This window comes from Pseudophryne corroboree, chromosome 3, assembly GCF_028390025.1.
Source record: "Pseudophryne corroboree isolate aPseCor3 chromosome 3, aPseCor3.hap2, whole genome shotgun sequence".
Classification (NCBI taxonomy): domain Eukaryota; kingdom Metazoa; phylum Chordata; class Amphibia; order Anura; family Myobatrachidae; genus Pseudophryne; species Pseudophryne corroboree.
Window position 1 is genome coordinate 707,191,938 of NC_086446.1, and position 11,604 is coordinate 707,203,541.

Genomic DNA, 11,604 nt, shown 5'->3' on the forward strand with positions numbered 1-11,604 from the left:
TTCCTAGGGAGATTTTATTGAGCCAGAGATTACCAGTTCTATTTGAGTCCTCCGGTAGCTTAGCACTCCTGTGTGGTAATGGAGATCCTCTCACTGGCTTTATTTTCCCATGATGGTACTCTGCTGAAGGGTGGACCGTGGCAAGGTCTATCACAATGGCTTGTCAGAAATGTCCCAATAGGACCGCAGTTCCCAATCACTGGACAGCAGGCTTGTATCAAGGTTTAGGAGTCCCAGAATTGTCACCAATGCGTTTCACTGTGGAGCCGCTTTATCAAGGTATCTATTTATAATTTCTAAATGTATGTCATATATATGACCAGTAATATTTATGTGTAATAAACATCTGAAACTGAGTAGTGTGTATTGTAACTTCACTAAATATTACTACTCTAATTTCTTCTAAAATATAAATTTCTTCTAAATACAGTTAGTTGACAAACTAAGTTGATAAGAGTTACTTCAGTAGTACTGTGGCAGTTGCCTACTCACAGCAAAGGCAGCCACTTTGCTAGTGGAACCAATATCACTGGCATTAAAAGGAGAGGTAATAATCATGGGAGACTAATCTTTCTGATGTAAACTGGCAGGTGTCTGTTGCTAGTTCCACTAGAAGTAGGGACATCTTAAATTCCCTTCAGGGAGCATCCCTCCACCAATTGGTGAGGGAGCCCATTCGGAAAGACGCAATATTAGACCTAATACTTACAAATTGAGACAGAATATGGGATGTAAATGTGGGGGAAAACCTGGGATCCAGTGATCATCAAGCAGTATGGTTCAGCATAAAGACAGAGACTGACTAACCCCATACAAAAACAAAGGTGTTGAATTTTAGGAAGGCAGATATTGTAGTCATGAGAAAATGTGTAAGTGGTTCTTTAGCAGAGTGGAGAAACTTGGAAGCCATGCAGGAGAGGTGGGAAACATTAAAAAGTGCAATATTAAAGGCAACAGACCTTTGTATCAAAAGTGTTAGGAAAAACACAAGGAAAAGGAAGCCAGTGTGGTTGGCGAAAGATGTAGCAAGTATTGTGAAAGCAAAAAAGATGACTTTTAGGTAATATAAGCAGACACAAAACATTGAAGACAAAGAGCTATATCTTATTAGACAGAAGGAGACTAAGGGGGTCATTCTGACCTGAACGCTCGTTGCAGTTCTTCGTAGCGCAGCGTTCAGGTCAGAACTGTGCATGCGCCGGTGCCGCAGTTCGCCGGCACATGGCTGAACGCTGATGGCTGTCGCTGCCTAGCGATCGCCTTTGTTTATTGGGAGAAAAAAATATTTGGGAGCACCACCAATAGTTAACTTCTGTGAATTCATCAATCAGCAGTGATTATATTGGTTCTTGAGTATTTGAGTATTTCTAATTCTCTATATAGATATATATGTATACAGTTGGTGCGGAACTGCATATTTGCAATACTTAGCGATCGCCTCTGCCTGATTGACAGGCAGAGGCGCTGGCTGGGCAGGAGAGGGCGGCACGGCGGCATTTGGCCGCCGTTTTGTGGACACGGTCTGGCCAATGCAGGTGTGGCCGGTCCGTGCGGGGGGGGGTGGGCCACAGCGGCTGTGTGATGTCACACGCAGCTGCGGCAAGCTGGGCATCGGCGAGTAGCTTCCAGCCAGCACGCAAAAGCTGCACTGGCCGGGAGCTACTCCTGAAGTACAAAAGCATCGCCACTGTGCGATTCTTTTGTACTTCAGCGACAGGGCAGGGACTGACATGCGGGGTGGGCTAGCCCTGTGCTGGGTGTCCCCCCGCATGTCAGTGTTGCAGGGATACTGAGGAAAATGAAACAAGTACATTTACAGATGAGAAGGTCCTAACAGAACTCTCAAAGCTGAAAGTGGACAAATCTATGGGGCCAGGTGGAATACATCCAAGGATACTAAAAAGAACTTAAAGAGGTGCTGGTAGCACCATTGACAGAATTATTCAACCAGTCATTAGCTACAGGAATAATTCCAGAGGACTGGAAAAGAGCGAACGTAGTCCCACTGCACAAAAGTGGAAGCAAGAAAGAGGCAAACAACTAAAGTCCAGTGAGTCTTACATCAGTAGTAGGGAAATTGATGGAACCACTCTTAAAAGAAAGAATTGTAGGTTATCTCAAATCCGGCAATTTACAGGATCCCAAACAGCATGGATTCACTGGGGGGAGATCATGTCAAACAAATATTATTGACTTTTTTGAGTGTGTGACTAAGTGATGGATAAAGGTGGAGCCGTGGATATAGCTTATCTAGACTTTAGTAAGGCTTCTTACACTGTTCCACATTGCAGACTGCTAAATAAACTTGAAAGCTTGAGATTCGATACTAGGATTATTGAATGGATAAGATCTTGGTTGCAGGATAGAAAACAGAGAGTTGTGGTAAATGGAGTGCGTTCACAGGAGGGAACTCTTACCAGTGGAGTACCCCTGGGATCTGTACTTGGACCAATGCTTTTTAATATCTTTATTGCTGACATTGCAAATGGCATTAAAGGGAAAGTATGCCTTTTTGCAGATGACACAAAGGTATGCAACAGAGTAGACATACCAGGAGGAGTAAAACAAATAATTGAGGATCTAGGTCAGTGGTAGCCAACCCTGGTCCTCGAGAGCTACCAACAGTTCATGTTTTCCAGCTCACCTAGCAGGTGCACAGGTGCAGTCATTACTAACTGACACATTTTAAAAGATCCACAGTTGGAGCTAATTACTTCACTTGTGATTCTGTGAGGAGACCTGGAAAACGTGAACTGTTGGTAGTTCTTGAGGACCAGGGTTCACTACCCCTGATCTAGGTAGACTAGAGGAATGGTCAAGAGTGTGGCAATTACAATTTGTTAAATCATGCACTTAGGTCTCAGAAATCCAAAGGCTAAATATAGTATTAATGGCACTATACTGGAAAGTACTGAGGAGGTAAGGGATTTTGGCATCACTATTTCAGTTGACTTAAAGGCAGGTAAGCAATGTAACAATGCAATGAGTAAGGCTAGTCAGATGCTTGGCTGCATTGGGAGAGGATTCAGCAGAAGAAAGAACTAATAATGCCACTGTATAGGTCATTGGTACGGCCTCATCTAGAATACTGAGTTCAATTCTGGAGGCCATATCTTCAAAAGGATATTAATACATTAGAGACTGTACAAAGAAGGGCAACTAAAATGGTGCATGGCCTACATCACAAAACATACCCAGAAAGACAAAGAAATCTCAATATGTATAGTTTTGAGCAGAGAAGGGAAAGGGGGGACATGATAGAAACTTTCAAATATATCAAGGGTTTTAACAAAGTCCAGGAGGGAAACATTCTCCAAATGACGAGAAGCAATAGGACAAGAGGGTTCGAGATAAAAAATATGGTAAAAAAAAAGGGTCATACTAGATGGGCCAAGTGGTTCTTATCTGCCATCAAATTCTATGTTTCCATGTTTCACTGAGAAAGCATCATGCTAGTTTACTAGGAAATAGAAGCGTCGCTGAGGCATAAGGTTCTAGTGCCACTAGTGCATGCAAGGTGGTTTCTGAGTACCCAAAACTCCCACCTGATGGACCCTACCCTTTTTATAAAAAACTTAATTATGGTCCCAGGGCAGGCAATCTCCTCCCCCTTGTTGCTGTATTCTGTAATTCACTGGTTGGTAATAACGGAGCGTAGCCAATATGACATGATTCTCATAGAATCATGACTAATTAGCCCCACCCCCTCACTGCTGACCTACGAATCATGGCATTATGTGTGGGGGCAGGGCTTAGTGATAAAAAGGGCCCCTGCCCATACCCGGCATCAATGACTTCCTACTGTGGTATCCTCTTCCCTCAGGGTAGTCTGGGTAAGGGATATACATGTGTGTACGTGTTCTATGTGTGTGTGTATATGCAGAAACGGATTACGGAAGGTACGACAGGGGCAGTCATCCTGGGGGCCCCACACAGCACAGTAATACAGTGCAGCCCCTCTCTCCTTGCCACTCGTGCTTTGCCACCCATCACCTGGGACAACACCTGCCGCTGCTCAGATTGCATACAGCACAGCAAAGAGCAGCTCCTGAGTTCCCTCATCAGCGGCACATGACATATCACACCCGTGCCGCTGATGAAGGGACTTGGGAGCCACTCCTGTGCTGTTTGCAGCCAGAGAAGTGGCAGGCGTTGTCCCAGGTGCCAAGTCACAAAGCACAGGATGTAAGGGGTAGCACAGAGAGGGGAGGGGGATGAGGCAGGTGCTGTGTTTACACTTTGGCCATTTTGGGGGGTAAAGGGGGGTCAAGAGGTCATGTTATTGGATGGGGCCCCACCATTTTTGCTGTCCTGGGGCCCTCACATGCCTAAATCCGTCCCTGTGTATATTTGTTCTATATGTGTGCATATGTATTGTGACATAACCACATAGACAGTATAGTCTAACTCACTTTATTTCCACCTCAGGCAGGTTACACAGTATCATGCAGGTTTTGCAGGTCAGGTTTTACAGGCAGTTTTTAAACAGCAGCACAAAATCCAAGTTCTAATAAGCACAAGTAGTACAGATACAAAATAGCTCCTACATAACCCAGACACCCAACCTATCACATGGCACTTGCTGGCATCAGGAGCCATGACCTACAGAACAAACAACATTTTTTAAAGGTAGCTGACAAGTTGTAGTAATTAGCCCAGCTGTGACTACAACAGACTCAGCTAATATCCGGACTGGATTTCATCATACCTATTGCTTCTCCTGCAAAATTGTGCCGTTCCACATTAACCTCATGTGTAATCATGCTGTCCCTGACACGCTCCTTCCCCCTTAGCTTCAACCACTCTGGTGAAGCTATGAATTCACCCGGCATGTTCTCTGCCTCGACCATACCTATTTGTGCCATCTGTCCGAACACACCCCTCAACTAACTTCCACAGATTCCCTTCTTTATCCTCCTCCTTTGTAGAAAGGGCATCTGCATTGAGGGGCTGTTTCCCTGGGTGATGCTACAAATCAAATTTGAACGTCTTTAAGGCCAAAAACCAGAAATTTCTGGCAAAGATAGAGAATGGGTTTCTCTTCCCCTTCTACCACTTGGGAAAGGACTACCCCTAACCCTGTCCCAGAGACATCAGTCTGCAATGCAAACTGCTTTCTGAAATTAGGAGCTTGCAATACAGGCTCTGTGCATAAAGCTTGCCTTAAATCCTCAGATATTCAATTAAGGGTGCCACCCTAGTGGCAAAAATTAACCTACGATAATAGCCTAACATACCAAGGAATGTCCTGAGTTGTGACTTACATTTTTGCTTAGGCCACGTGAGGACTGTATCCACCTTGCTTGGTTGAGGTTTAATTTGCCCTCGGCATACAATATACCCCAGATACTTTGCCTCCACCATTCCAATTGCACACTTCTCTGGATTAGCTGTGAACCCATGTGCCCGTAGAAAGTAACACTGCCTCCACCTTTGGAAGGTGCGACTCCCAGTCAGAGCTAAAAATTACAATGTCATCTAAATATGCTGCTTTGTATTCCCTGTGCGTCCAGAGCAATTTATTCATAGCTCTCTGGAAAGTTGCAGGGCACCATGCAAACCAATGGGCAGCACTGTATACTTGAAAAAACCCTTTGGGGTAGAGAAGGCTGTCTTTGCTTTGGCAGCTTTCATCAGAGGAATATGCCAGTACCCCTTCACTACATCTAGCATGGTGAGATACTGGCTTGTTGATAACTTTTCTACCAGTTCGTCAACCCAGGCCATAGGATAGGAATTAAACTGGCGAACTTTATTAAACTTTTTGAAGTCATTACAGAATCTCAAAGCTGCCAAAGACTTGGCCACTAAAATAATGCGATTATTTCATTCATTGTTTGATTCCTCTATGACCCCCAAATGCAGCGTCTCTTCCACTTCAGATTTTACTGGTGCCCATTTGGCCTTAGGTATATGATAAGGCCTTTGTTTTATCACAACCTCGGGTGGAGTAACAATATCATGCTGTATGATTTAGGTTTTCACCGCGAGGGCAGAGAACACATCCTGGTACCGTGCCACTAAGTTTACCACTTCTGGTTTCTGGCTAGGTCTTAAGGTGACCAATGGGTACCTGACATTGTTTTTTTTAAGGCCACTTAAGAAGGCTGACAGCTACTTTCTTTCCAAGGCTTCGACAAATCACATGGTAGACTGTTACCTCTTTCCTTGTACCCTCCTACCATACTTTATAGTTCACAGGTCCCATTCCTCTATGATCTCATAAGGCCCTTACCACTGGGCATACAGTTTACTTTCAGTAGTAGGCACGAGTACCAGTAACTTGTCGCCCAGTTAAAGGTATGGATGACAGCAGTAACAACATAATGGTGTTTTTGATGCTGTTGAGCCGTTTCCATATGTTCATTCGGAAGTGGCGCAATTTGCTTTAGACGGCCATACAATTGGGACACAAACTGAACAATGTTAGGCTCTTGAGACGTTTGCTGCTCTAAACCTTTTTTTAACAGATCTAGTATCCCTCTGGACTGTCTACCATAGAAGAGCTTGAAGTGGCTAAACCCCATAAAGGCTTGGGGTACCTCTGGAACTGCAAACATTAGATAAGGTAAGAGTAGGTCCCAATCTTGCTTCTCCTGTGACACCGGCCTTTTTCTCATCTGCTTAAGGGTTTGGTTAAAGCATTCGACCAAGCTGTCTGTTTGCAGGTGATAAACAAAAGAGGTAATTCTATGTACCTTAAACAGACTATACAGGTCCTTCATTCATTTAGACACAAAATGCGTACCTTGGTCCATCAGGACCTTTTTTGGTATTCCTGGATGGGTAAACAGCATCAACTGCTCTCAGTCAATAGTTCTAGATTTTATGTTACATAGTGGTATAGTCTCCAGGTACCTGGTGGCACAGTCCACCACCACCAATGTATACTGATGTCCACATGTAGATTTTACCACTAACCCTATCAGATTCATACCAATTCACTCAAAATACATGGAAATGATAGGCAGGGGAACTAAAGTTCTGGCTGGGGTGCCGTCTATTGACACACTGGGCATTCCTGACAATATTTTTTTACTGCTGCATGAATGCCTGGCCAGAAGAACCATAGCTGGATACAGTGGGGAGTTTCCTCCTCTACTAAATGGCCACCCCATAAAGGTGTGTGAGCCACCCTAACAGCGGGAAGTCCCAGCCCAGAATTAGTGGATAAGGTGGTTTGGATGCTACTGCAGCTGCCATTTTAATTGGTCATCCTTTAATCACCACCGACAGGTGCAGCATACTTTTGCCAAATAACCTTTTGTTTGGTACAATTCTCTTCTTCTGTCTTCTCACCAATATCTGAGCGGTAATATTCCTTTACTTCTTTCTGACCTTCTAACAGGGGGTGATTTTTGTTCTCTTATGCCACCACTACTTCTGCACTTACTGGTATTTTTTTTTCGGCCATCGTTTGTTCTGTTTGAAGGGGTTGAGATGATTGTGAGGGTTGTTGAGGTATGCCCATCAGTTCAGGGATTCCTATTGCTGGTAGGGGCCAGCACATGTTGCACAAAAGGTCCATGGGGTCTAGAGAAATCACTCCTCTCTTCTGCACATCTCAGCTGTGGGATCATCAATTTTAGATTCAAAATTCTCACTGGTCCTGGACCATCTCTTACAGCCACAGTTATGCTTGCCACGACCACTTCACTCTTGATGAACTCTGCACCTTGGGGTCCACATCTGATTTCTCCACAAACTCCAGTTCCTGAGTTTGGCTTTTGGGTGTTAAGCCTCCGATCAGTGATTTAACATTTTCCAGCCTCCCCACTGGAATCTCTGCCTCTACGGTGTCCCCATTTCAATCGGATCGTACGTTGCTAATTTCTTGATCATCTACTGCTTTAACAGCTCGCAAGGCCTTTTGCAATCCTAATGCATAGTTTCTCCTGGTAACTTCTTTTTCAAGTAAAACTTGGTTTTTAATACAGGAATGGTGTAACATTCAAATATCTTGTCCAAACATTGTAGGATTTGATCTTCTGGGTTTTTTTTCTTCTTCTGGGGGCCATGACGCTACTTCCCGCAGAGTTGAACCTTAAAGTTGCCTTATAGGATTTCCACTTTTTGACAAATATGCAAAAGAAACATGGATCACATTTTCTTTCTAAACTCTTTAAGGGTATCATATTCTCTATCTCTTTATCCTCCTGATTATGTAGGTAGCCAGGGGCCGCCAAAGTAATAAGGCAGTATTAAAGGTTCAATTGGATTTGCTGAGGGGGTTCTGGTCTGGCTTGATCCATTCCTTGCTGTGGAAGGGCTGGAGCATTATAAACTCCCTGCTGTGGGGGATTTGGGACATTATCCATACCTGGTTGTGGCGGATTTTGGGACAACTGCTTCTTGGTACTGTGGTTGCAACATGATCACCCTGATGCATTCTTCATACTTTGGGCTCTGGAATCGTGTTCTGGAATTACAATTATATTATCAAATGAGCGCCAAGGTTTCAAACCTGCAAATGCAGGCCTGTTGGCTTATTGGACAGCTCCTGGACATTGTTGAAATTAACCAAAGGTTGCATCCCACCACCTGTGACTTCGACCGAACATAAACCAAACTTCTAGAATGAGGTGTTTAATTTTTGGCCAAATATTTGCAAAAATAGTAAATTGTTATTTGAAGATAGGATTTTTTCCTGGACCACTAAAGGAAGCAATTGTTAGTAGGAGCTGGATGGCAATTTTAGACTGGGGGGCAAGTGCGTGCAAGTGGCCCTGGATTTTCTACCTTTGCACAGCAACAGACAAATAAGCGTCAACCAATCTTACGCAAGTACAGGACATGCAGAGTTGTACGCATTTAAAGCACATCTCCACTCATGACTGAAGGGGCATACCTGGGCTGTAATGGGCAATCTGACATAGATTAAGCTCAGTGAGGGCCTGTCAGAACATAAATGCCTATAATCCTCCACATGCTCCTTATATACTATATGCCTATCACCCCTTATATACATAAATGCCCCACCCTACACACCCCTTATGTACTATATACCTACAGTGTCACCCCCCACTCCGTTTATATACATATACCTTATATACTATATACCTATCACCCCCACACACCCCTTATATACTATATACCTATCACCCCCCCCATAGACACACACACAGGGGCACCGACAACTGTGCTGGGCCCAAATAATGGGAAGGCGCTTGGCCAATGCAGGGAGGTATGGCCAGCCCCCCTCCTTCTGAAGGCTGCATGCTCTGGAAAGGGGGGATGCTGTCATGGGGAAGGCGGGCGGTGGGGTCACCCACGGCGGGCGATCGATCACCACCCGCACATCAGGGAGAGAGATGCGTGACTGCTTCTGCAGCTGCCTCTATCCCCAGTGCAGCACACAGCGGGAGGAGGTTGGCGGCGGGACCCGGGACCACCCTGGGCCCATCCAATAGACCCGCTCCCCCTCCTTCTTGGCACTACCGCAAACACACACAACTTATATATTCAAAGCTCATGCAACCCTGGCCAGTAGTATAAGGCAGCAGCCCACTGCAGGCTGACAAGCAGATAAGCACAGCCTCAAATTCGGTAAAATGTAGCGGCCTGTGGAGGGCAGATGTCACCATGCTCCCAGGCTCAGCCTGCTACTCATTTTTAGATGTCTTCTAAAAGAAAAACTAATTTATATCCAGACTGCATGACCAACTACAAACCGGTATCCAATACAAAAATGTATGTGTCCTGGATGGAACAGTCCTTAGCAATACCAATCTAATATGGCTGTCTAGCTAAACTCTGGGAGTGGGTGAATGCCAGTTGGCTGGGACTCAGTCCTGATCAAACAGAGGTTCTTATGCCAGGAGGTCACCATCAGTGGACAAGACTACAGCTTAGAAAACCAACTGGAGTTGCAAAACACTAATCATGTCTTGGTGATATCCTGCATGGTGGCTTAACACTTAAACACCAAGAACCAGCCATGATGCAATATTCATTCTTTCAGCTAAGAAACATAGCAGAATCCAGAACTTAGGCCCTCATTCCGAGTTGTTCGCTCGGTAGCTGCTTTTAGCAGCATTGCACACGCTAAGCCGCCGCCCTCTGGGAGTGTATCTTAGCATAGCAGAATTGCGAACGAAAGATTAGCAGAATTGCGAAGAGAAATTTCTTAGCAGTTTCTGAGTAGCTCGAGACTTACTCATCCACTGCGATCAGTTCAGTCAGTTTCGTTCCTGGTTTGACGTCACAAACACACCCAGCGTTCGGCTAGACACTCCCCCGTTTCTTCAGACACTCCCGCGTTTTTCCCAGAAACGCCAGCGTTTTTTCGCACACACCCATAAAACGGCCAGTTTCCGCCCAGAAACACCCACTTCCTGTCAATCACACTACGATCACCGGAACGATGAAATTTCTTCGTTAAGCCGTGAGTAAAATACCAAACTTTTTTGCAAAGTTACTTGGCGCAGGCGCACTGCGAACATTGCGCATGCGCAGTTTGCGACTAATCGCTCCGTTGCGAAAAAAAACTAACGAGCGAACAACTCGGAATGAGGGCCTTAATTCCATCAGAAGATCTGCCAATAGTTATACAAACATTGGTTTAATCACACTTAGGGGGTCATTCCGAGTTGAACGCTAGCTGCCGTTGTTCGCTGCGTAGTGAGCAGTTAAACAAATGGCAAATCTGCGCATGCATATGCACCGCAATGCACATGTGCATCATATGGGTACAAACAGCATCGTGGTTTTGCACAGGTTCTTGCGACGACTCCATTCGCACAGCCGAGCGCAAGGAGATTGACAGGAAGAAGGCGTTTATGGGTGTCAACTGACCGTTTTCTGGGAGTGTTTGGAAAAAACGCAGGCATGTCCAAGCGTTTGCAGGGCGGGTGTCTGACGTCAATTCCGGGACCGGACAGGCTGAAGTGATTGCAGAGGCTAAGTCTAGAGCTACTCAGAAACTGCACAAAACTTTTTCGTCCTGATCGGCTGCACATGCGATCACACACTTGCAAAGCGAAAATACACTCCCCCGTGGGTGGCGACTATGCGTTTGCATGGCTGCTAAAAGTAGCCAGCGAGCGATCAACTCGGAATGACCCCCTTAGACTACTGCAGTATACTCTACCTGGGTCTCCAAGCAAAAAGAACTGCATTGCTTCTAGCTACTGTAGTACAAAATGCAGCTGCCAGGCTGTTTACAAACCAGACCTATTCCTGCCACATAACAGACATTCTTTACTCACTTCTTTATCTGCTTGTAAGTTGGTGACTCTATTTCAAGATTAGTTTACTGACTTTCAAAGTCTTAAGGCCCATACACACTGAGTGATTTTGAGCTGAAAGCAGCTCACTTTTGGTGTGTTGAGCTGCCTTCAGCTCAAAACCGCCCGGTGTGTATGGACAAACGATGAGCGGTGAGCGGTGAACACTGATCAATGCTCCTGCTTCATCACTGGCGGCCGCCGTTCATCTACTGGTATTACCAGTAGATGAACGGCTGGGTAAGCGGCTTTCCATAGCGTCCTGTCAGCGATCATCACTGTGCATACATACTGGGCAAAAATACATAACCAAGATACTGTACCTGAAGCAGGTTTTGATTTCTTATAGCCACACTTGCTTACAGTACTTCGATCAGTA